Source organism: Oncorhynchus tshawytscha, linkage group LG13 (assembly GCF_018296145.1).
Source record: "Oncorhynchus tshawytscha isolate Ot180627B linkage group LG13, Otsh_v2.0, whole genome shotgun sequence".
NCBI classification, from domain to species: Eukaryota; Metazoa; Chordata; class Actinopteri; order Salmoniformes; family Salmonidae; genus Oncorhynchus; species Oncorhynchus tshawytscha.
This window is the reverse complement of record NC_056441.1, coordinates 13388690-13416165: the sequence shown is the minus strand read 5'-3', so window position 1 is coordinate 13416165 and position 27476 is coordinate 13388690. Positions and strand designations below refer to the sequence as shown.

Genomic DNA, 27476 nt, shown 5'->3' with positions numbered 1-27476 from the left:
ACCATGCTTCACCATAGGGATGGTGCCATGTTTCTTCCAGACGTGACGCTTGGCATTCAGGCGAAAGAGTTCAATCTTGGTTTCATCAGACCAGAGAATCTTGTTTCTCATGGTCTGAGAGTCTTTAGTTGCCTTTTGGCAAACTCCAAGCGGGCTGTCATGTGCCTTTTACTGAGGAGTCCAAACTTCTTCCAGTAAAGAATGGTGGAGGCCACTGTGTTTTTGGCGACCTTCAATGCTGCAGATATTTTTTGGTACCCTTCTCCAGATCTGTGTCTCGACACAATCCTGTATCAGGACCTCATGGCTTGGTTTTTGCTCTGACATGCACTGTCAACTGTGGGACCTTATATAGACAGGTGTGTGCCTTTCCAAATCATGTCCAATCAATTGAATTTACCACAGGTGGACTCCAATCAAGTTGTAGAAAGGGTTTGAATACTTATGTAAATAAGGTATTTCTGTTTTTTAACATATTTGCTAAAATAAAGAAAAATAGTTTTCACTTTGTCATTATGGGGTATTGTGTGTAGATTGCTGAGGATTTTTATTTATTTAATACATTTTAGAGTAAGGCTGTAACGTAACAAAATGTGGAAAATGTCATGGGGTCTGAATACTTTCTGAAGAGCAGCTGTTGCTTTGTGAGGTATGTGTACCTGAAAATACATGATCTTAGTGATTGATAGGTGGTATTCAGTAGTCATAAAAGTATGCCTTGTTTACTTTGAAGAACTACAAAATAGTGAATTTGTCAGACAGCATGGGCAGCAGCTCTATAGAGATGAGTTGATGACTTGGAATGACATTTTAAAAAGTCATCAAATAATAACCACATCTCGTCCATGGCCCCCAAAAACTAGGGCCGGCCCTACCCATTTGTCCCGACATCACGCTCTCAGAGTCCTGCCTGATGCACGTAGCCGGTGGGAGGAACTTCAGTGCACATGAACCCACTACTCCGTCCGCCTTGGTATTGCTAACCAATGGACCTACCGGTAGTTTCAGCCCAGATTTGATCGGCAGGAAAACGACTGGTGAGTAGACTACTAATCATAAACCTACAGCAGTACGCTACTAACTTGTTTAGACACTACTGTGAATAAAGAGTCTAATGCAGGTCAAACTGGTGCATTTAGCTCGAAATATAACGGTATGATGACAATTTCCAGCAGCCATGCACTAAAGACATCGCCATGCGATCTGCACAGGGTGTGTCTTCCTGCTGCTTGGCCAAGCAGGGTAGCCTGGCAACAGCTGTATTGTTGGCAAGCAGGTCTGAAATGATACAGAGTAATTAGATGGCTACTTAATTTGAGATTGTATCGCCTACTCGCACGAGCTCCAAATCACGACTTTTCGAATGCGGCTGATGCCGGACAACACCGGCATTCTAGTTCTGTCATCTAGTTTGTCGAAGTAACTATAGCAGCAGTGCGATAATGTGACATTGGACGGGTAGTGGAATGAATGTCTAGCTACTTTGTAACCATGTATAGTCTGTAAGTGTTTGATTAGGCTATGCATGACATTGTTACAATCATTGTCAGTCAAGGCAAAAGCAGGGAAGTTCTTGCAGGTTATTCAGCGACAAGACGAGTAGATCCTACCCAGCGGTGGCCCGCCCATTAAGGGAGGGCGAGGTGTGATTGTTTTTTACCCAACACTTATGATTGCTAAAATATATATATAATATAGTTTAAAAAATGTATATATACAGTGGGGGGGGGGAAAGTATTTAGTCAGCCACCAATTGTGCAAGTTCTCCCACTTAAAAAGATGAGAGGCCTGTAATTTTCATCATAGGTACACTTCAACTACTAACTATACAAAATGAGAAAAAGAAAATCCAGAAAATCACATTGTAGGATTTGTAATGAATTTATTTGCAAATTATGGTGGAAAATAAGTATTTGGTCAATAACAAAAGTTTATCTCAATACTTTGTTATATACCCTTTGTTGGCAATGACAGAGATCAAACGTTTTCTGTAAGTCTTCACAAGGTTTTCACACACTGTTGCTGGTATTTTGGCCCATTCCTCCATGCAGATCTCCTCTTGAGCAGTGATGTTTTGGGGCTGTTGCTGGGCAACACGGACTTTCAAATCCCTCCAAAGATTTTCTATGGGGTTGAGATCTGGAGACTGGCTAGGCCAGACCTTGAAATGCTTCTTACGAAGCCACTCCTTCGTTGCCCGGGCGGTGTGTTTGGGATCATTGTCATGCTGAAAGACCCAGCCACGTTTCATCTTCAATGCCCTTGCTGATGGAAGGAGGTTTTCACTCAAAATCTCACGATACATGGCCCCATTCATTCTTTCCTTTACACGGATCAGTCGTCCTGGTCCCTTTGCAGAAAAACAGTCCCAAGTGATGTTTCCACCCCCATGCTTCACAGTAGGTATGGTGTTCTTTGGCTGCAACTCAGCATTCTTTGTCCTCCAAACACGACGAGTTGAGTTTTTACCAACATTTCTATTTTGGTTTCATCTGACCATATGACATTCTCCCAATCTTCTTCTGGATCCTCCAAATGCTCTCTAGCAAACTTCAGACGGGCCTGGACATGTACTGGCTTAAGCAGGGGGACACGTCTGGCACTGTAGGATTTGAATCCCTGGCGGCGTAGTGTGTTACTGATGGTAGGTTTTGTTACTTTGGTCCCAGCTCTCTGCAGGTCATTCACTAGGTCCCCCCGTGTGGTTCTGGGATTTTTGCTCACCGTTCTTGTGATCATTTTGACCCCACGGGGTGAGATCTTGCGTGGAGCCCCAGATCGATGGAGATTATCAGTGGTCTTGTATATCATCCATTTCCTAATAATTGCTCCCACAGTTGATTTCTTCAAACCAAGCTGCTTACCTATTGCAGATTCAGTCTTCCCAGCCTGGTGCAGGTCTACAATTTTGTTTCTGGTGTCCTTTGACAGCTCTTTGGTCTTGGCCATAGTGGAGTTTGGAGTGTGACTGTTTGAGGTTGTGGACAGGTGTCTTTTATACTGATAACAAGTTCAAACAGGTGCCATTAATACAGGTAACGAGTGGATGACAGAGGAGCCTCTTAAAGAATAAGTTACAGGTCTGTGAGAGCCAGAAATCGTGCTTGTTTGTAGGTGACCAAATACTCATTTTTCACCATAATTTGCAAATAAATTCATTAAAAATCCTACAATGTGATTTTCTGGATTTTTTTTCTAATTTTGTCTGTCATAGGTGAAGTGTACCAATGATGAAAATTACTGGCCTCTCATCTTTTTAAGTGGGAGAACTTGCACAATTGGTGGCTGACTAAATACTTTTTTGCCCCACTGTATGTGAGCCTTCCTGGGTAAGTCTTTATGAGCTTTGCACACCTAGATTGTACAATATTTGCACATTACTCTTTTAAAAATTCTTCAAGCTCTGTCAAGTTGGTTGTTGAATGATGCTAGACAGCCATTTAAGTCTTGCCATAGATTTTCAAGCCAGTTTAAGTCAAAACAGTTACTAGGCCACTCAGGAACATTCAATGTCGTCTTGGTAAACAACTCCAGTGTATATTTGGCCTTGTGTTTTAGGTTATTGTCCTGCTGAAAGGTGAATTTGTCTCCCAGTGTCTGTTGGAAATCAGACTGAACCAGATTTTGCTCTAGGATTTTTGCCTGTGCTTAGCTCCATTCCGTTTCTTTTTATCCTTGCGGATGACACGCATACCCATAACATGATGCAGCCACCACCATACACTCAGTGATGTGTTGTTTTGGATTTGCCCCAAATATAACACTTTGTGTTCAGGACATAACATTAATTTCTTTGCCACATTATTTGCAGTTTTACTTTAGTGCCTTATTGCAAACAGGATGTATGTTCTGGAATATTTACTAGTCTGTACAGGCTTCCTTCTTTTCACTCTGTCATTTAGGTCAGTATTGTAGAGTAACTACAATGTTGTTGATCCTTCCTCAGTTTTCTCCTATCACAGCCATTAAACTATGTAACTGTTTTAAAGTCTCCATTGGCCTCGAAGTGAAATTCCTGAGCGGTTTCCTTCCTCTCCGTCAATTGAGTTAGGAAGGACGCCTGTATCTTAGTAGTGACTTGGTGTATTGATACACCATCCAAAGTGTAATTAATAACTTCACCATGCTCAAAGGGATATTAAATGTCTGCTTTTTTACCCATCTACCTATAGGTGCCTTTCTTTGTGAGGCATTAGAAAACCTCCCTGGTCTTTGTGGTTGAATATGTGTTTTGAAACTCAATGCTTGACTGCGGGACCTTACAATTATCTGTATGTGTGGGGTGCAGAGATTGGGTAGTCATTTTAAAATCATGTCAAACACTATTATTGCACACAAATGAGTCCAACTTTATTTAGGCTTGCCATATCAAAGGGTTTGAATACTCATTGACTCAAGACATTTCAGCTTTTCATTTGTAATGAATTTGTAAAAAATTCTAAAAACACAATTCCACTTTGACATTATGGGGAATTGTGTGTAGGCCACTACCAATAAAATCTGAATTTAATTAATACATTTTACATTCAGGCTCTAACACTTTCAAAATATGGAAAAAGTCAAGGGGTGTGAATACTTTCTGAAAGCACTGTATATCTTCTCAAAGAAACTAACGTTAGTTCGATAACTTGGCCTCATATTTCTGTCTTACTGCTTTGTTGACAACTCCAACCACCTAGCGCCCCAGGTATTCAGCCAATCAGCAACCCAGATAGTAAAACATTTCCTCTCGCTTGCTATTTGCCACTTTCCCTATGCCCAAAGCTATAACTTTCTACCGCCAGCGGGCAAATGGAGTTGTCATACAAGACGTGATTTGCATATTTGGCGTTTAGCGTCCACTCAGAGAACAGCTATAAGCCCTAGGCAAGCCATCTAGCCATGAGTTTATTTGAAAGAAAAGAGCAAGGAATTTCCCTAATCTCAAATTCGGCTAACCACAGCCAGCCAGAGGATGCAAGCTGTTTTTGTTGTTTCTATAAATACCTTACATTTGTTGTGATTTTAATTTGATTTATTTGCCAGTCTAAAAACACAATCCAACCACATGTAGACATTATGCATTTACAATCATTGAGGATGACACAAAAAACTGATACCCCAATTTTTTTTACTGTTTAAGTAGAATAATGATGTGTTGATTATGCCCCAAAATAGCCTGCATTTTTGCCATTGGTATAATCAAATCAAAACTTATTTGTCACGTGCGCCGAATACAACAAGTGTAGACCTTACTGTGAAATACTTACTTACAAGCCCTGAACCGGCAGTGCAGTTCAAGAAGGGTTAAGAAAATATTTACCAAATAAACTAAAGTAAAAAATAATAAAAAGTAACACAATAAAATAGAAATAACGAGGCTATGTTGACTCAGTACCGAGTCAATGTGTGGGGGTACAGGTTAGTCGAGGTAATTTGTACATGTAGGTAGGGGTGAAGTGACTATGCATAGATAATAACAGAGTAGCAGCAGTGTATAAAACAAATGGAGGGGGGTCAATGTAAATAGTCCAGTGGCCATTTAATTAATTGTTCAGGACTCTTATGACTTGGGGGTAGAAGCTGTTAAGGAGCCTTTTGGACCTAGACTTGGCACTCCTGTACCGCTTGCCGTGCGGTAGCAGAAAAACAGTCTATGGACTGGAGTCTCTGACAATATTTTGACCTTTCCTCTGACGCAACCTATTTTATAGGTCCTGGATGGCAGAAAGCTTGGCCCGTAGTGCGTACTGGGCCTGTCAGGATGCTCTTGAGGGTGCAGCTGTAGAACTTTTTGAGGATCTGGGGACCCATGCCAAATCTTTTCAGCCTGGGGAAAAGGTGTTGTCGTGCCCTCTTCATGACTGTCTTGGTGTGTCGCCAGCAAACTTAATGATGGTATTGGAGTCGCGTTTGGCCATGCAGTCATGGGTGAACAGGGAGTACAGGAAAGGACTAAGCGCATACCCCTGAGGGTCCCCAGTGTTGAGGATCAGCGTTGCAGACGTGTTGTTGCCTTCCCTTACCACCTGGGGGCGGCCCATCAGGAAGTCCAGGATCCAGTTGCAGAGTGAGGTGTTTAGTCCCAGGGTCCTTAGCTTAGTGATGAGTGTCGTGGGCACTATGGTGTTGAACGCTGGTCTGTAGTCAATGAACAGCATTCTCACATAGGTGTTCCTTTTGTCCAGGTGGGAAAGGGCAGTGTGGAGTGTGATTTGAGATTGCATCATCTGTGGATCTGTTGGGGCGGTATGCAAATTGGAGTGGGTCTAGGGTTTCCGGGAGGATGTTGTTGATATGAGCCTTGACCAGCCTTTCAAAACACTTGATGGCTACCGACGTGAGTGCTATGGGGCGGTAATCATTTAGGCAGGTTACCTTCGCTTTCTTGGGCACAGGGACTATGGTGGACTGCTTGCAACATGTAGATATCACAGACTCAGTCAGGGAGAGGTTGAAAATGTCAGTGAAGACACTTGCCAGTTGGTCCGCGCATAATATCGGCTACTGTAAGTATATTTGAAGCAATACTGAAGCTTCCTTTCTAAATGCCACTGAAACAGAGTTGTTCCGTCCCTTTCCTCACCCCAACCTGGGCTCGAACTATCGCTCCACAAAGCGGCGGCCCTTGCAGAGCAAGAGAAACAACTTCTTCAAGGTATCAGAGCGAGTGACATAACCAAATGAATTGCTACTAGCACACACTACTAACTAGCTAGCCATTTTACACTGGTTGCACCAGTCCCCCAAGTGTTGAGCGCTACCTACAGTAGGTGGTGGCACTGGTTAAACACCACAGAAGAAGCATCAACAGGAAGTTATCATTGCTCCCATCCTCCATCGTGTTTTCAAACCTGTCTTTGATGCTTGACAGCTAATTTATTTTGCTACAGATGACAATTTTCATAGCAATGTCACTGGATGAAGATGCTCTTCTGAATTTAGTAGTGTGTGGCAGAGTTCCCCCCTTGGTGCACATTTTGGTTTTTGCCATAGCACTGCACTGATTCAAATGACCAACTCAAATGACCAACTCGTTATTGACATATTAGTAATTTTAGCAGACTCTCATTTTCATACTTGTTTATATTGGTCCTCGGAGGGAATTGAACCCGCATTCTAAGTGTCATGCTCTACCAACTGAGCCACATGCTTTGAGTATTTGAATCAGCTGTGTAGTGCTAGGCCAAAAACCAAAATGTGCAGGGGGGGTGCCCCAGAACTGAGTTTGTGAAACCCTTGTGTATGGAATGATTGTTAATTCTGTTACAGTCTTAGAGCAATAATGTGAAATTAAATTGTGAGCAACATATAGCTGTACACGTCTCTGAGGTGACAACGCTTCTAAAGGTTTCTACTGTAATGATCCAAAACGCATCAGTGCATCAGCTTATGGAAAAGGAGGAGTGCGATTTCTCAATACACATTCTGACGAATCAAGAGCCTGGCTGTGTCCTTGTCAGTGGCCATATTAGCATGTAAATCTTGGTGGGGCAAACTCAAATTTTGCCATCAAAGAAAAATATTTACAACTCCGAGTTAGACGACCATTCAAAACTTATTTTCACAGTCTGACTTCCAAGTTGCAATGCTTGCGGTTAGCCACTGTCACCGATTCCTTCCAAACAACTCATTGTTGAAGTTGCGATTTCTAACTTGTTGTGTAATGTTTATGTCCAATGGCCGATAAGCACCGATACGTTTTATCTATATTTTCTCTTCATTATTTCTCTTCGTATGACAAGGATTAAAAATAATTTGCCAGTAGACTTGATTCACGATGATGACTGCTAGTTAAGATTTTGAAAGTATGATGTTGACGTGATCAGTCCAATCAAAGCTAATGTACATATAACGTGATTTGACTTAATTTTATCTGTGGCCAATGACCTTGAACCTTCTTGGAAGGGCACTTGTAATATAACTCTATGGTAGGACCCAAATGGCTGAAATTTTGGGTGTCTACCATTACTAAAGGACTGAAGCTTGGCGAATGTGCAAGGTCCCCATGAGTGACAGAATACTGAGCCAATCACGGCGCAATACTCCCATTTTTTGCTGGCCCGCCCCACCACCACAGAATGCACTGAGCTAGGCTGAAACACCTGCATTTTGGAGCTGCTTTACTCAAGAAAACAAAAAAGAGACCATGGTTGTATGTAGCTTTATTAACTCAATTATAAAGATACATTTTTACATTGTTTGCAAACTGATATGTGACACGTATTAATGCCAAAATAACATGTAAGCCCACCCCCAAAATATTATTATTATTTAATCATTTAAATGTGGGTCTCTAACAGGCTCTGCCCCACCTGCCCTGAATGACGGGTCGCCACTGGTCCTTGTGCTCTTAGATAGTTAACACTTGGAGACTGGAGAGAGTAAGAAAATTATATTTGTATATGGAAATGTGATCTCTACAAATATAGACAAATGCATATTTTGACATTCCAGTGAGAATAACTTGACTACTATAACATATTCTACACTTCCACCACGAGAGGGACCTCATGAGTCTCACAAGGAACTATACCAAGTGCTTTGGTCCTATCTGTAGAGCCAATGAGAATTCAGCTGCTTCTCGCCTTCTGCACCGCCACCCTATCCACCCCGCAGCCCCACATCGCTCTCCTCTGAAAGGGTCCCTAAATAAATACTTCCACATGACCCCCTGTCCCAATGCCAGAGGAAGGAGCGATGGTTTTCTCCACTTGATGTGTGGGTGATGTTGTCGGAGATTCCTCCAGCCGTCTGCTGGCGGTTGTGTTCGAGGTCTTGGCTTGACCAGGTGCCTGCTGCTGCAGTTGTAGTTTAAGCCTAGGGTCATATTCAGTTGGCACAAAACAGTATAGAATAGTGAGACACAATATGGAATAGTGAGACACAGTATAGAATAGTTAGACACCTTTCCAAAACACTGGTTTTAATTTTCCCTTATGCCCTAATGTACACAGCCCTGTATTTTAGCCTCTGGTTGTGGAGTTGCTGCTCTACATTCAGCTCCTGGAGGAAATATAGGGACTCCCAGTCCACACAAAACCAGGAGGCCGCATATAGAAGCCAAAGATGAAGATAGGCTCTCCTTCTGAATATCAAACTGTCAAATGAATCCACTGTTATAACAGCAGTCCTGGGTTTAATGGATTTTGGATTTAAAAATAAACCAGCCCTAGAGTGGTTTGTTAGTTTGTGTTTTCCTATAGTGAAGGGCATTCTATCGTATAGGACAGAGCCTTCAATTTAAATAAAAGGCTTGTGTGTAGGACAGACCACAGTCTTTTGCAACCACATTTTTTTAATGTGCCATGCGGTCGCTCACATACTTTTATGGTCACACTAGGTGCCACCTGTGGAAAATGAGAATCATAACAACTATTTACATGGCCCCAGTTGCGTTTGCATCCAAATAATTTTTCTGTGTCAATTCAACATGAATGGTTGCACACATACGGGATGATGTTTGACGTAAGCAGTGAGCAAAATTAACCACAACATTTCAAATAGACAGGAAGTGGGATTTCCAAGAGAAAGCAAAGACCCATGGGAACTTTGGGGCAGAGATTTTCATGCTCCAGACTTTATAATATTATCAGCATCCCCAGACCAAGAGAATGGGGGGTTTGTTGAGTTGAAGATTGTGTGGTGGTTGCTTCACTGTTGGTCATCAAAGATGAAATTGTATCAAATCAAATGAATAATTTCCGATTTACCGCCCATAATAGACTTTTTAAATTGAAATTATACAACAGCTCATACTTCTCTCTGGAAATGCTGCTTACATGATCTAGATATGAATATGAATCATTATATGAATCATTCAAGGGTGTTCAGTTCAAGGAGGCAGGCTACTGAATTAAAACAAAGGTGTTTTTCTTATTTTCTGTGCAGCTGTTGTCTTTTATCTAAAAGTGAGACTAGCTGCTGCTGTGGAGATCAAGGTGAAGTGATACAGGCAGGACTCCCTTTCACACCAGTACTTTTGTTGTCCCTGCCTCTAATTCATTATTATTTTATCCAAGAATAACTAATGCTACTGTTATGAACCAGTTTGCCCTCACTGCTTTGCTTTCTGACCAGAGTCTTCCACGGTAGCCTGGGCCCATCATCTGCTTGTGCTGCCTTGCCAACTCCTCCTATAGTCATTGTCACACCAAACATCTGGGACCAGCTTATGCCACAGTGGACCCTGAAGGGGAGTCCGTTGTGCCCCTCTGTGCCCACAATGTCAGAAGTGGTGCCAGTGGTGCTGGCATTGGGTCAATACCCTTCTCTTTAGGAAAGACGTGGCATAGCAAAATCAGATGTTGAATCTGTTTAGAAAGTCCCCCCTCTTTCTTCCTTGTGGACTCGATCCCTATCGGCCTCCACAGAAAGAGAAGTAAGTAAACATTTTTCCTCCACTGGCTTTGAACCGTCGGCCAGATCTGATTAGCATCCGTAAGCACTTGACCCCGGGAACGTTTGAGGTCACGTGATACGGTGTTGATAAGAGGTGATTAGCCACACGCAGAGCTGAGTGGAGAAGGAAGCCATTGGACTGGAGGACTAGTGATGGGGGTGGAAAGTCCATACAGTTACATATTGCAATATTATTTTGGACATTATTATATTGATACTTTGACTCCAAGTATCGATCTGTAAATGTTTTATTGTTGTTTATTATATTTATTTATTTTGCTAGGTAGCGTTAGCTAGCGCTAGTCGGCTGTACCTGCGCCAAAACTCTGGTATTTTTCATCCTATAACATCTTTTTAAATAGTGAACTAAGCATGTTGTTTTAGCACTTGTACTTCTATGACTGATCCCCCCCCCCAAAAAAAAAAATCTCATGTTCTCTCTGTAGCAGACATATAGCAATAAGTTTGGAACATCAAATCTCAATAAAATCGCAGTATCTAATCGTAATACATATAGAATCGTGAGAATCACAATACATATCATATTGGCACCTAAGTATCATGATAATATATTATCGTGAGGTCCCTGGCAATTCCCAGCCCTATGGAGGACTTGAGGCAAAACTTTGCACCTTTTTGTGTTGTTAACTCCCTAGGACAGCAGGTAGCCTAGTGGTTAAGAGCGTTGGTCCAGTAATCAAAGGGTTACTGTTCCAAATCTCAGAGCTGACTAGATGGAAAATCTGTCAATGTGCCAATGAGCAAGGCACTTAACCCTAGTTGCTCTAGATAAGATCATCTGCTAAAATGTAAAACAATTTTGTATTGGAGGTGAGCCCTGGGGTAGTACAAAACGTATGCGACCCTAGAGTCGATCTTCCAACCTGGTTTTAATGTAGCCTATGTTACTGTTAGCCCTACAGGGACTCTTGACCAGGTTGGACAACACTCTTATGTCCCATGATTTCTCTGAGTTTCATCATGAGGTCTCTCTCTCTATGGTTTCCCGGGAAATGTGTCCCTCGGGACTTGTTGCCGTCCAACCAAGAACGGTCAGACCTCCGTTCCCTGAAACTGTAATTGACTTGCCCCTCCACCAAGCAGGAAAGAGTTGATGATAACAAATAAACAGGTTGAGAGATCAAATCCAAACATGACCTTTGACACTAAGTTAGGTGAATTTCAAAAAGGGGAGGGTACTCAAAGATTTTGGTTATCATAAAGGAAAAGGAAAAGCTTTCAAAAAGGTGCATTTTCAAATGTGTCAAAAGAAAACACATCAAGTAGCCCAACTTCTTCAGATTTCTTTCAGAGCATTGGTGTCCAAGTAACGTTTGTTGTCCCCAGCGTAGTTAATGGTATCCTCCGTGTTGTCCCCAGCGTAGTTAATGGTATCCTCCGTGTTGTCCCCAGCGTAGTTAATGGTATCCTCCGTGTTGTCCCCAGCGTAGTTAATGGTATCCTCCGTGCTGTCCCCAGCGTAGTTAATGGTATCCTCCGTGTTGTCCCCAGCGTAGTTAATGGTATCTTCCGTGTTGTCCCCAGCGTAGTTAATGGTATCCTCCGTGTTGTCCCCAGCGTAGTTAATGGTATCCTCCGTGTTGTCCCCAGCGGAGGTAATGGTATCCTCCGTGTTGTCCCCAGCGTAGTTAATGGTATCCTCCGTGTTGTCCCCAGCGTAGTTAATGGTATCCTCCGTGCTGTCCCCAGCGTAGTTAATGGTATCCTCCGTGTTGTCCCCAGCGGAGGTAATGGTATCCTCCGTGTTGTCCCCAGCGTAGTTAATGGTATCCTCCGTGTTGTCCCCAGCGTAGTTAATGGTATCCTCCGTGTTGTCCCCAGCGGAGGTAATGGTATCCTCCGTGTTGTCCCCAGCGGAGGTAATGGTATCCTCCGTGCTGTCCCCAGCGTAGTTAATGGTATCCTCCGTGTTGTCCCCAGCGTAGTTAATGGTATCCTCCGTGCTGTCCCCAGCGTAGTTAATGGTATCCTCCGTGTTGTCCCCAGCGGAGGTAATGGTATCCTCCGTGTTGTCCCCAGCGTAGTTAATGGTATCCTCCGTGTTGTCCCCAGCGTAGTTAATGGTATCCTCCGTGCTGTCCCCAGCGTAGTTAATGGTACCCTCCATGTTGTCCCCAGCGTAGTTAATGGTATCCTCCGTGCTGTCCCCAGCGTAGTTAATGGTACCCTCCGTGTTGTCCCCAGCGTAGTTAATGGTATCCTCCGTGTTGTCCCCAGCGTAGTTAATGGTATCCTCCGTGTTGTCCCCAGCGTAGTTAATGGTATCCTCCGTGCTGTCCCCAGCGTAGTTAATGGTATCCTCCGTGTTGTCCCCAGCGTAGTTAATGGTATCCTCCGTGTTGTCCCCAGCGGAGGTAATGGTATCCTCCGTGTTGTCCCCAGCGGAGGTAATGGTACCCTCCGTGTTGTCCCCAGCGTAGTTAATGGTACCCTCCGTGTTGTCCCCAGCGGCGGTAATGGTACCCTCCGTGCTGTCCCCAGCAGAGTTAATGGTACCCTCCGTGTTGTCCCCAGCGTAGTTAATGGTACCCTCCGTGTTGTCCCCAGCGTAGTTAATGGTACCCTCCGTGTTGTCCCCAGCGTAGTTAATGGTACCCTCCGTGTTGTCCCCAGCAGAGTTAATGGTATCCTCCGTGCTGTCCCCAGCAGAGTTAATGGTACCCTCCGTGCATAACAAGGCCTAACAGGACACTAGGGAGGACGTCCTCTGGGGGTGCTGGTGTGTGTATACGGCAGGCTGTTAGGGTGATGATGATGAAGCATGTCTTAACTAGGCTCTTATTAGGTGGCCTGATTTATAAAACTACATTCTGTGTGTGATCATTTAGTAAAATATTAGTTTATGTAATGTCTACACCCATTCAAATAGTTGTATTGGTCACAAATAAACATGTTTAATTTATAAATTACATATTCAATGCTAAATCTATGTAAATAACATATTTTCATGTCATGTTCAAGATGCATTTCGTCGTACGAAAGTTTTCTAAACAAAGTCCCTGGTGCATCTTGCTCCTTATCATCAACGGCTGAGGATGAGTGGCTGGTATCACTATTGAACCACCGTTGGTTTGGCTGCATGTTTATTGGACTCAGCCTACAGTGACAAGAAAAAGTATGTGAACCCTTTGGAAATACCTTGATTTATACATTTTCATGTCTTTATTGAAAACACCATGTAAACATTCACAGTGCAGGGTGGGAAATGTATGTGAACCCTTGGATTTAATAACTGGTTGACCCTCCTTTGGCAGCAATAACCTCAACCAAACATTTCTGTCGTTGCGGATCAGATCTGCACAAGGGTCAGCGGGAATTTTGGACCATTCCTCTTTACAAAACTGTTTCAATTCAGAAATATTCTTGGGATGTCTGGTGTGAACTGCTCTCTTGAGGTCATGCCACAGCATCTCAATCAGGTTTAGGTCAGGACTCTGACTGGGCCACTCCAGAAGGTGTATTTTCTTCTGTTGAAGCCATTCTGTTGTTGATTTACTTCTGTGTTTTGAGTGGTTGTCCTGTTGCATCACCCAACTTCTGTTGGCCTTCCGTAGACTTGTCAACAGAGATGTTAGCATGTTCCAGAGATGTCTGTAAGTTTTTAGCTGACACTCTATGATTCTTCTTAACCTCATTGAGCATTCCATCTTTATAGGACGGTGACTCCTAGGGAGAGTAGCAACAGTGCTGAACTTTCTCCATTTATAGACCATTTGTTTTACCATGGACTGATGAACATCAAGGCTTTTAGAGATACTTTTGTAACCCTTTCCAGCTTTATGCAAGTCAACAATTCTTAATCTTAGGTCTTCTGAGATTTCTTTTGTTCGAGGCAATGCTTCTTGTGAAATTCTTGTGAAACCTCAAATTTTGAGTGTTTTTTATAGGGCAAGGCAGCTCTAACCAACATCTCTCTCGTCTCATTGATTGGACTCCAGGTTAGCGGACTCCTGACTCCAATGAGCTTTTGGAGAACTCATTAGCCTAGGGGGGTTCACATACCTTTTCCATCTTACACTGTGAATGTTTAAATTATGTATTCAATATAGACAATAAAATTAAAATGTGTGTGTTATTAGTTTAAGCACACTGTGTTTGTCTATTGTTGTGACTTAGATGATGATCAGATCAAATTTGGTGGCCAATTTATGCATAAATCCAGGTAATTCCAAAGAGTTCACATACTTTTTATTTTTCAATTATCTCTCCTACCTCCCAAAGTGTGCACTATTTCACTTCCATTCGCTTATTTGAAAAGAAATGACTGGTAGAAACAATATGGTATGAACTCCCCCTAGACTATCCCGTGCCTCCACCAAGACAATGCTTTAGATTTGTGAAAATAAGTGAATAAGTCAGTGCAACACTTCAGGCGGAAGAAGATATTATTGGGAGATAACTTAATGCTCGGAGGAAAGGATGTGGAAGTTGAAAAGTCTGGCTGTAGATTACAAGCAGTTACCATAGTGGAACGTTCCATGGTGAGCTCAGCCTTTCCTTCTGTCTTCTCTCCAGAATTCAGTCAGTTTGGCCAGATGGCTGTCATCCCTTGTATCTGATTCAGACCTGGGTTCAAAGTCTTAATTCTATGTGAAATCTTTTGAAATACTTGAAATACATTAAACCTCTCTCTAAAAGCCTCCTTTGTACCAGAATTGTATCAAAATCCAAATGGGTTTTCTAGTATTGTACTAAGAGAGGCCCATCGTATGTTTAAGAATGGGCTCTTTGCCTTTTTGAAGATTAAAACCAGACATTTACGGTGGATTGACAATAGATCACTGTTTACAGTGTCCCCCGTTTTTACAGAATTGGCTACAATTTAAATGTCATCTTCTTCTGTCATGTACTGACAGAGAAAAAATACATATTGGAAAAAATACATATTGGAAAAAATGTGCAAGAATGGTCAAATATTTATGAAGGACATTTTAAACAAAGATGGTAAAATGATGTCACACAAGCAACTAACAACAGCGTATGGAGGTGTATGCTCAATACAAAATTGTAACGAACTCATCACGGCCCTGCCACAGAATTGGAAGAAAGAGATAATTACTTAGACAAATTATTTAATTTCTTCTTTGTCTGCCACCCATAGAAAATCGTAAAAGGCTTAAAATGATTAGTAAAAATCAAAACATTTCAAAAGGTTTGTCAGCGATGCCATATATAATTTACGTCCGTATGGAACAGGTCTTTAATGTCCCAATACTTTGGCATTAGGTCTATAAACTGACATATAAAACAACAATTGACACATCAATCTGTTTGTTTCAATTGATGCTATTATATAAAATACTTGCAAAAAAAAGAATGCTCTATATATGGGGCATTGAAAAGTCAGCCTTGTGCAGACTCTGCCACGAGGAAACAGAATTAATAAATCATATTTTCTGGTACTGTCCATCGGTGTCTCGCTTTTAGAGTCTGGTCCAGGAATTGTTGTTATGCTAAACTATCAGGGTTCAGATGAACCTGCAAACTGTATTGTAAGGGGATATGAAAAACCAAACCAGTCAATGGGAAATATCATTGGATAAACTCTACTCTTGGATAAAGTATTTATTTTTTGGGCAATATCAGTTGAGATGTTATAAATAAGGAGGTTCAGGATCCCCGTAAGACATCATAGAAAAATGTATTGCAAAAGGAAATGGCAAAATGGCATTATACTAGGAAAGATGGGTTCATCTGTGTACATCAGACGGTTGGAGTTCAGATCAGAATGAATGGTGGATTGGCCACTGTGGGTGAAAATCCAGCACTTGCACAAAGAGGAAATATTTGTGTAATTATGTAACTACAGGTACCGTACATGTGAGCGAAAATAGCTGAAAGTAGCAGTAGAAGTATTGTTGTCTGTTAGTTGTCTGTTATTCCAATCAGAGGAGGGGTGGTAGGGTTTGAAACACACACTCTCTGGCTCGTGCCAGACAGCCCTATGTTTTAGCCCAGTATTTTTAACCATCACCAAAGTTCTGTTACAGTATGATGTCAGATCTTTGGGGTTAAAAGTTCTGCAGTGAAACGTGGGGGTTTGTGTGGCACAGAGGATGTGTTGCGCTAGAGTGAGATCTCAGACTGGAGATTTAAACAGCTCTGGTAGGATTCCCCGAGGAGTTGGCCTCTCCCCTTCTCCCTCGCCCTCCAAGCATTGTAGATCACCAGTTCAACTCTCAGACTTTGGGGCACAATGAAGTAGACTGCACACACACATGAATAGACGTATACATACACTCAAGATAATTTCCAGGAAAGTGAATACATTCCTAAACTCACTTTGAGGAATGAGACTTGGCCTTAATCCTTAAAGCCAATTTTGAGGAAGCAGAATAAATGCAGATTTGAGGTGACCCTCCCCTCCAACAAGGCAGTACTGGGGTGAGGCTGTGGGGAGAGAGACTGGAGAGTATGTCTATGTTTCTCTGAAGTTCAAACAGACAAGGGGCTGAGGAGGGGGGTAGTTTCCCCGCTGCCTGGTCCTGGTCTTTTCCCCTCTCTCATGATGTGTATCCCAAATGGCAGTCATGGTGTTTTCTCTGCAGATTGGGGCTCCAGTGGCTCCAGCTGTGACTCTCTGAGACAGGAAGCTCTGTGACATTAGCCTAGCTTTGTGTGTGTCATTTGAAATCTTCCAGCTGCAGATGCAGGGAATGGGAATATCCCCTTGAAAACACAGCAGGAATGTGAGCTGCTTCCTTCGGTTTCTGAAGCAAAGCTATAGTGTAGCCCAAAGCCGGTGCAAGTGGGAAGTATTGGTGAGGTTGAGTTATCCTCATGTCCACTGAGAGGAATAGGACTATTTTAATTCTCAGTAATGCTGTTTGGTAATTGTAAACATTCAAAGTAATGTAAATATTTATGGTTATTCATACCAAATTAAAGCATTTTAACTTCTATTCATGTTATTAATTCATGCAAATAAACATGAATTCCCATCTGATGGCCTTTCTGTGATGGTGTGTGACAAGGCTAGCCCTCTGTGATGGTGCGTGACAAGGCTAGCCCTCTGTGACGGTGCGTGACAAGGCTAGCCCTCTGTGACGGTGCGTGACAAGGCTAGCCCTCTGTGACGGTGCGTGACAAGGCTAGCCCTCTGTGACGGTGCGTGACAAGGCTAGCCCTCTGTGACGGTGCGTGACAAGGCTAGCCCTCTGTGACGGTGCGTGACAAGGCTAGCCCTCTGTGACTGCGTGACAAGGCTAGCCCTCTGTGACGTGCGTGACAAGGCTACCCCTCTGTGACTGTGCGTGACAAGGCTACCCCTCTGTGACGGTGCGTGACAAGGCTACCCCTCTGTGACGGTGCGTGACAAGGCTACCCCTCTGTGACGGTGCGTGACAAGGCTACCCCTCTGTGACTGCGTGACAAGGCTACCCCTCTGTGACGGTGCGTGACAAGGCTACCCCTCTGTGACGGTGCGTGACAAGGCTACCCCTCTGTGACGGTGCGTGACAAGGCTACCCCTCTGTGACGGTGCGTGACAAGGCTACCCCTCTGTGACGGTGCGTGACAAGGCTACCCCTCTGTGACGGTGCGTGACAAGGCTACCCCTCTGTGACGGTGCGTGACAAGGCTATCCCTTGGTACAATTCCAGGGAAGCCTGAGGGAGAGAATACTGTACAAGGAAATTCTCATAGCTGCTAATGAGAACCTTGACGACCTTGTACCTAGCCGGTGGGGATTCCAGTGGGGTGCCCCCACTCAGGCAGTGGCAGTGCAGGCAACACTAGCTGCAGTAACCCATGGGGAGGGGGGGGGCCCACCCAGACAGTGGCAGTGCTGGCAACACTAGCTGCAGTAACCCATGGGGAGGGGGTCACACTCGGACATTCAGAGAGGGGGTACATTATTGTGACCCTGGTGGCACAGAATCAAAGTTGGACTGCATGGAATATGGTCAATACGGGTGACCGTATTGTGGGTGTTTCAGGGTAGAAGTGTACATTTGACCTCCATCATCTAGGATGTGACAATGGTAAATAAAATCTCTTAATTGCCTAATTTGTTGTGCGGTCTTGCAGGCCTTCTCGTGCAGCTGCAACTGCGAGTACATTTGTAATTCAAGACCTGTCTTGAGTTGGGATCTGGGGTGGTGCAATTGTTGAGTAAGTGAGCTTATGGTTGTCTAGGGGTATGGGTTGAGTGTGTGTGGGTGTATGTGTGTATCCCACAACTGTTGCGAAGAAGTAAAAGATGTTAGGGACAATAGAGGATGATCCACAGCTATATATAATACAAAGCGAGGTGAGGGCAATGGAAATGCATTTGGCAGTTAATCTACTTCAATTCGGTAAATGGCACTGTGTGCTCTTTCCAAAGGATGGAGCCCAGTCGGTTATGGGTTATGGGATACAGGGGGTCGAGGGTGGTCTGCCGGGCATTGGGATGACAAACCAACTCGGGATGAGGAGGGCTTTTAGCGGGTGGAATAGTAGGGACCAATTGGAGGTTTACTTAGTAGAAAGGCAAAGATCATGGTACAGCTATATAGACACTCCATCATCATGTTACTTTTTAATGGTATGTTTACAAACATATATTTTGATGAATAGAATTGAAAGTTGTGTCTCATTATGGTAAGTGGTGAAATAAGTATAGCCAGTTACAATTGTAATGGCCTAGCAGATAATAAGAAAAGACAATCAGTATTTAGCTGGCTAAAAGAGAAGGAATATAATATTTATTGTTTACAGGAAACCCATTCAACAGTTTTAGATGAAGTTTTGTGGAAAAAGAACTGGGGGGGGCGAAATATACTTCTTCCATGGGCAAAGAAATTCAAAAGGGGTGATGGTTTTAATTAACAATAATTTTGATCCAAATTTTTTTATTTTACCTTTATTTTACTAGGCAAGTCAGTTAAGAACAAATTCTTATTTTCAATGACAGCCTAGGAACAGTGGGTTAACTGCCTGTTCAGGGGCAGAACGACAGATTTGTACCTTGTCAGCTCTGGGATTTGAACTTGCAACCTTTTGGTTACTAGTCCAACACTAACCACTAGGCTACCCTGCCGCCCCAAATGTGCAAATCGTCCAAACAGATCCTCAAGGTAGATGGATTTAAAATATGTTATTGGACAATAAACAGATATGGCTTATTAACCTATACGGTCCAAATAATGATGATCCAAGCTTCTTGAAAATATATATAAGAATCTATCAACTCTACAAGCAACACTAGACTCTATTATTATGGTGGGAGATTTTAATACGGTCTTAAATACCTCTATGGACCGGAAAGGAAATCACACTACAAATGATCACCCTCAGGCACTTAAGGAAATCATGAATGTCATGGATATATTGGAATTAGTGGATATATGGAGACTTAAATACCCTGACCTAGTGAGATATACATGGCGGAGGATTAATCAAGCTAGTCAAATCAAATTTATTTATATAGCCCTTCGTACATCAGCTGATATCTCAAAGTGCTGTACAGAAACCCAGCCTAAAACCCCAAACAGCAAGCAAAGCAGGTGTAGAAGCACGGTGGCTAGGAAAAACTCCCTAGAAAGGCCAAAACCTAGAGAGGAACCAGGCTATGTGGGGTGGCCAGTCCTCTTCTGGCTGTGCCGGGTGGAGATTATAACAGAACATGGCCAAGATGTTCATAAATGACCAGCATGGTCGTATAATAATAATAAGGCAGAACAGTTGAAACTGGAGCAGCAGCACGTCAGATGGACTGGGGACAGCAAGGAGTCATCGTGTCAGGTAGTCCTGGGGCATGGTCCTAGGGCTCAGGTCCTCCGAGAGAGAGAAAAAAAAGAGAGAATTAGAGAGAGCATATGTGGGGTGGCCAGTCCTCTTTTGGCTGTGCCGGGTGGAGATTATAACAGAACATGGCCAAGATGTTCAAATGTTCATAAATGATCAGCATGTTCAAATAATAAGAAGGCAGAACAGTTGAAACTGGAGCAGCAGCACGGCCAGGTGGACTGGGGACAGCAAGGAGTCATCATGTCAGGTAATCCTGGGGCATGGTCCTAGGGCTCAGGTCCTCCGAGAGAGAGAAGGAGAGAATTAGAGAACGCACACTTAGATTCACACAGGACACCGAATAGGACAGGAGAAGTACTCCAGATATAACAAACTGACCCTAGCCCCCCGACACATAAACTACTGCAGCATAAATACTGGAGGCTGAGACAGGAGGGGTCAGGAGACACTCTGGACCCATCCGAGGACACCCCCGGACAGGGCCAAACAGGAAGGATATAACCCCACCCACTTTGCCAAAGCACAGCCCCCACACCACTAGAGGGATATCTTCAACCACCAACTTACCATCCTGAGACAGGGCCGAGTATAGCCCACAAAGATCTCCGCCATGGCACAACCCAAGGGGGGGCGCCAACCCAGACAGGATGACCACATCAGTGAATCAACCCACTCAGGTGACACACCCCTTCAAGGGACGGCATGAGAGAGCCCCAGTAAGCCAGTGACTCAGCCCCTGTAATAGGGTTAGAGGCAGAGAATCCCAGTGGAAAGAGGGGAACCGGCCAGGCAGAGACAGCAAGGGCGGTTCGTTGCTCCAGAGCCTTTCCGTTCACCTTCCCACTCCTGGGCCAGACTACACTCAATCATATGACCCACTGAAGAGATGAGTCTTCAGTAAAGACTTAAAAGGTTGAGACCGAGTTTGCGTCTCTGACATGGGTAGGCAGACCGTTCCATAAAAATGGAGCTCTATAGGAGAAAGCCCTGCCTCCAGCTGTTTGCTTAGAAATTCTAGGGACAATTAGGAGGCCTACGTCTTGTGACCGTAGCGTACGTGTAGGTATGTACGGCAGGACCAAATCAGAGAGATAGGTAGGAGCAAGCCCATGTAATGCTTTGTAGGTTAGCAGTAAAACCTTGAAATCAGCCCTTGCTTTGACAGGAAGCCAGTGTAGAGAGGCTAGCACTGGAGTAATATGATCAAATTTTTTGGTTCTAGTCAGGATTCTACTATGACTACTTTCTTATACCATTCTCTCTGGCACTAAAAGTTTTTAAAAAGTGTTGATAGGGGACAGAATGCGGTCGGATCATCACATAATTGGCATATATATTTCTCTTACCTTAATTTCCATGTGGGCGAGGATATTGGAATTATAATATTGGAAATTATTGGAAATTTTTAGCCTACTAAAAATCACCCTGATTAATTCCTTAGTTATATCACAGTTTACCTATTTGCTTATGGTTTTACCTACACCTAGTGACCTGCTTTTTAAATTATATGAACAAAAAATATTAAATTTTATTTGGAACGGCAAACCAGATCAAATGAAAAGGGCCTATTTATATAATGAATATGAATTTGGAGGCCATAAATGATTAAATATTAAAGCATTTGACCTCTCACTAAAGGCATCAGACAAAAGTTATACTTCAATCCAAACTGGTTCTCTAGTCAATTGGTACGAATGTCTCATCCTATATTCAGGAAGGGCCTTTTCCCCTTTATTCAGATTATACCTGCTCACTTTCGGTTGTTTGAAAAGGAAATAATCTCCAAAATATCTTTATTTTTTAAACAAGCCTTAGAAAGTTGGTTGCAATTTCAGTTTAATCCACCTGAAAGGACAGAACAAATAGTACAACAAATATTGTGGTTAAACTCAAATAAACTAATTGATAAAAAAAACTGTATTAATCGAAGAAATGTTTAAAAAAGGTATAATTTCTGTGAATGATATCATAAATAGGACTGGTGGAGTTATGTCACACATGCAGCTAACACAGACATATGGAAATGTCAGCTCTACCCAAAATTACAACCAACTAATTGCAGCATTAACACAAAAATGGAAGAGGCAAGTAGAAGGGGAAAAGTAAGGAACTTGTATGTCGGCCCTGCATTAAAGAACATAAATAGTTAACGAAAAGTGTGATAAATAAAAACATATGCCAATTTAATTTAAGGACCAAAAGACTGACAGCTGTGCCATATAAATGGGAATATAGTTGGTAAGAGATTTGCGATGTACCCGTTCCATGGCACATGGTTTATGAATTGATATGCAAAACAACGCCAGATTCAAAACTTCAAATTTTTCAATATAAATTACTATACAAAATTCTTGCAACTAATAGAATGTTATATATATGGGGGATACAATCTTCACAGCTCTGCAGATTCTGCTGTGAGGAGGCAGAGTCATTAGATCATTTCTTTTGGTATTGTCCATATGTAGCTCATTTTTGGTCACAGGTCCAGGAATGGCTGAAGAATTGCAACATTTACCTAGAACTAACACTACAGATAGCAATACTGGGTGATTTGAAAAGCCATAGTCAATCAATCAATAATATAATAATTATTTTAGCAAAAATGTTTATTTTTAATTTACAATCTGTAGAAGCTGTGAGAATAGAAAGTTTCAGTACTTTTGTGAAGCATCACAGCACAGTTGAAAAATATATGGCAAATAGAAATCTGAAATGGATGATGTTGAGAGACAGATGGGAGGGGTTGAGTGGGGCTGAAGGGTGGGACTAATAACAAGATAAACAATGTAGGGCATAAGGGATCTGTAGAATGTATAAAGGTTCAGAAATGTTGTGAAATAGCACAGTTACAAATAGAAATCAAACTGGATGGACATCAGAAATAGAGGAAGGACTAAGAACAAACAAGAGAGAACTATTGTAAAGTAGACTGTGTCTGTAGAGTATCTGTAGAGTGTGTATAAGATGTATGGATTGAAGGTAGAAGTAGAAGTGTTTATTAGTTTACTCCAATTGGGGGATCGGCGGAAGGGTTTGCAGAGAATAATAATAAAGGTATATTATTTTTAAAAGTATGTATGTCTATATAGGTATGTGTATGTATATATGTGTATATATATGCATGCGTGTATGGATATATATATATTTACCCAAAAAATATGGGGGATTGGAAATGATGCAGGCAATTACATTGGAAGCAACATTTTTTCCGCAATATTAAGCTGATCCACCCTAAGAAAAAATAAAAGAAAGCCTGAGCAGCTCTGTGTAGGGAGACTTAGGCCTAGTAGTCCTGTTGTGAGTTCAGCTCCTCCTATCGACCAGTACTTTCTGTAGCTCTCTGGGGATGCTGGCCATGATGACTCGGGACGCACTGTTGACCCCTTACTGACAGCACGAGGGGGGCGAGGGAAGGGTCTGAAAGGGGACTGAGCGGGGACTCAGGGGGGTCTCTCTGCGGTGTGTCCATGAGTGTTGCTGATGTTTCCCCTAGGACAGGCAGAGGGGCTTCCTGTGGTGTGGTTATCCTTCCCTAGACCTCCCTAACCCCTCCACCCACCAAAACCACGATGGGACAATCATGACCTACTGATTACTGTGGGAATTCCGAATCCGAGAGCAACAAGGAAAAACATTCATTAAATAGAAAAAAAGGTTTTGATTTTATAATACAGATTGATAAAAATCTCTCATTGTCAAATCCCCGGCCCTTTCCTTCTAGCCTACATAACTCCTCTCCATCTCTTTCACTTTCTTTCCTCTCCCATCACTCTCTCTCTCGACCCCCTCTTTCTCCCTCTTCCTGTATTTCTATTCTCCTTCCTCCATACCTTCACCCTTTGCCCCATACCCCTTCCTCTCGCTCGCTCTCTCGCTCTCTCTTTCTCTCTCTAGGGGAAGCGGTGCTCTGCTGTTGTCTGGTATATAGTGTGTATGCCTGCCAGTAACTCTGGACCTGTTCTTCTGCACCAATAGCCTTGACTTTGACACAGTTCACAGTCAAGTGAGCACGGGGTTAAAAACAATTTTGATTCAAAACAATGACTGGAATCGGCATCAGATTTGGCTGTCAAAAACAAACAAAAAAAGGACGTGCTAGGTAGGCTTAGGCGGTATATCTTATATACCTGGTATTTGGAAAAAGCCACAAAGGTTTTTCAGTACTGTCAACACAAAAAAAATAATAATAATATTATTCAAAAAATATTTGAAGTTTTCAAATACATTTGAATATTTGTAGCTACTTTCTAAGTTAGTATCTGCAGTCAACTTGTGTACTGCATTAGGAGATAAAGCAGATTGCGTTCTTCATTTCACCTGTCACATTATTTTACATTATGAAGCTTACCGTAGTTCCCCAGAACAGTTAAGCCAGTCACTTGTTTGTTTGTAAATAGCATGTTGTCTGTACAACTGCCATTTTCCCCCTCTGCTTCATACTAGTGTTTATTTTCTTCTCCCCCTGCTCAGTGTACACATGCAGCTCTTCCTTCAGAAAAGCATGCATCACAACGTTGTTCATTTGCACACAAAAAAAATGGTTAACTTTCGCTTGTAGATGTCCACACTCACTGAAAATGACATTAGCTACTAGCTATGCTTGTATATATACACATATATACATACAAAGACAGGCTGGATTTGCCTGTCTTTGCAATTTAGTTTGTTTGTTTTCACTTGTTAGCATTTAGCTAACAGCGTCTATGTGATTTCCCTATTAGTTTATGCATTTTTCTTTTAGCGTTCCACCAACCATCTTCTAATTTTAGTGTGATTTGATTTCCCCTGGTACCTCTGCTGCTGCGAGCGTTGTCGTGTCAGAGATCTGTTTGCCGTTCTGCTCGCACATGGAGAGCCAGTTCCGTAATAGCTGACTGAATTGACATTCATAGAGGGGGAGGGAAAGAAAGCAAGGGAGAGGGAAACGAGAGAGAGAGAGTGGTGGGGAGGGGAGGATAGAGGGTGAGAGAGTGGTGGGTGTGGGGAGGGGAGGATAGAGGGTGAGAGAGAGAGGTAGAGTGGTGGGAGTGGGGAGGGGAGGATAGAGGGTGAGAGAGAGAGTGGTGGGAGTGGGGATGGAAGGATAGAGGGTGAGAGAGAGAGAGTGGTGGGAGTGGGGATGGAAGGATAGAGGGTGAGAGAGAGAGAGTGGTGGGAGTGGGGATGGAAGGAGGATAGAGGGTGAGAGAGAGTGGTGGGAGTGGGGAGGGGAGGATAGAGGGTGAGAGAGAGAGAGTGGTGGGAGTGGGGAGGGGAGGGGAGGATAGAGGGTGAGAGAGAGAGAGAGTGGTGGGAGTGGGGAGGGGGGGAGGATAGAGGGTGAGAGAGAGAGAGGTGGGAGTGGGGAGGGGAGGATAGAGGGTGAGAGAGAGAGGTGGGAGTGGGGATGGAAGGATAGAGGGTGAGAGAGAGAGAGTGGTGGGGATGGAAGGATAGAGGGTGAGAGAGTGGTGGGAGTGGGGAGGGAGGATAGAGGATGAGAGAGAGTGGTGGGAGTGGGGAGGGGAGGATAGAGGGTGAGAGAGAGAGTGGTGGGAGTGGGGATGGAAGGATAGAGGGTGAGAGAGTGGTGGGAGTGGGGAGGGGAGGATAGAGGGTGAGAGAGAGAGAGTGGTGGGAGTGGGGAGGGGAGGATAGAGGGTGAGAGAGAGAGAGAGTGGTGGGAGTGGGGAGGGGAGGATAGAGGGTGAGAGAGAGAGTGGTGGGGGAGTGGGGAGGGGAGGATAGAGGGTGAGAGAGAGAGAGTGGTGGGAGTGGGGATGGAAGGATAGAGGGTGAGAGAGAGAGAGTGGTGGGGATGGAAGGATAGAGGGTGAGAGAGAGTGGTGGGAGTGGGGAGGGAAGGATAGAGGGTGAGAGAGTGGTGGGAGTGGGGAGGGGAGGATAGAGGGTGAGAGAGAGTGGTGGGAGGGGAGGATAGAGGATGAGAGAGAGAGTGGTGGGAGTGGGGAGGGGAGGGTGAGAGAGAGTGGTGGGAGTGGGGAGGGGAGGATAGAGGGTGAGAGAGAGGTGGGAGTGGGAAGGGAAGGATAGAGGGTGAGAGAGAGAGAGGAGGGAGAGGGGGGGGAGGATAGAGGGTGAGAGAGAGAGGGTGGGAGGGGAGGAGAGAGTGGTGGGGAGGGGAGGATAGAGGATGAGAGAGTGGTGGGAGTGGGGAGGGGAGGATAGAGGATGAGAGAGAGTGGTGGGAGTGGGGAGGGGAGGGAGGATAGAGGATGAGAGAGAGAGTGGTGGGAGTGGGGACGGGAGGATAGAGGGTGAGCGAGAGTGGTGGGAGTGGGGAGGGGAGGGTGAGGAGAGAGAGTGATGAGAGAGGGAGGGGAGGATAGAGGGTGAGAGAGAGGTGGGAGTGGGGAGGGAAGGATAGAGGGTGAGAGAGTGGTGGGAGTGGGGAGGGGAGGATAGAGGGTGAGAGAGAGAGAGAGGGGGGGGAGGATAGAGGGTGAGAGGAGAGAGAGATGGGGAGGGGAGGAGAGAGTGGTGGGGAAGATAGAGGATGAGAGAGTGGTGGGAGTGGGGAGGGGAGGATAGAGGATGAGAGAGTGGTGGGAGTGGGGAGGGGAGATAGAGGATGAGAGAGAGAGTGATGGGAGTGGGGAGGGGAGGATAGAGGGTGAGAGAGAGTGGTGGGAGTGGGGAGGGAGGGGAGGATAGAGGGTGAGAGAGAGTGGTGGGAGTGGGGAGGGGGGAGGATAGAGGGTGAGAGAGAGGGGGAGGAAGGATAGAGGGTGAGGGGTGGGAGGGGGAGGATAGAGGGTGAGAGAGAGAGAGGTGGGAGTGGGGAGGGGAGGAGAGAGTGGTGGGAGTGGGGAGGGGAGGATAAAGGATGAGAGAGAGAGTGGTGGGAGTGGGGAGGGGAGGATAGAGGAGAGAGAGTGGTGGGAGTGGGGAGGGGAGGATAGAGGATGAGAGAGAGAGTGGTGGGAGTGGGGAGGGAGGATAGAGGGTGAGAGAGAGAGTGGTGGGAGTGGGGAGGGGGAGGATAGAGGGTGAGAGAGAGTGGTGGGAGTGGGGAGGGGAGGATAGAGGGTGAGAGTGGGGGAGGGGGGAGGAGGATAGAGGATGAGAGAGAGTGGTGGGAGTGGGGAGGGGAGGATAGAGGGTGAGAGAGAGAGGTGGGAGTGGGGAGGGGAGGATAGAGGGTGAGAGAGAGAGAGTGGTGGGAGTGGGGAGGGGAGGATAGAGGGAGAGAGAGAGAGTGGTGGGAGTGGGGAGGGGAGGATAGAGGGTGAGAGAGAGAGTGGTGGGAGTGGGGAGGGGAGGATAGAGGGAGAGAGAGAGAGTGGTGGGAGAGGGGAGGATAGAGGGAGAGAGAGTGGGAGTGGGGAGGGGAGGGAGGGAGG

General features: G+C 44.3%; 1 protein-coding gene across 1 annotated transcript in view; it reads left to right on the top strand.

Moving 5' to 3' along the window:
• Positions 1 to 901: 901 nt before the first annotated feature.
• Positions 902 to 27476, top strand: part of LOC112264338 (protein tyrosine phosphatase type IVA 3) — a 63936-nt gene continuing 37361 nt past the window's right edge. The window contains exon 1 of the mRNA XM_042295205.1: positions 902 to 1037. The gene's annotated coding sequence lies outside the window, so the exon portion shown is untranslated. The remainder of the gene's footprint in view (positions 1038 to 27476) is intronic.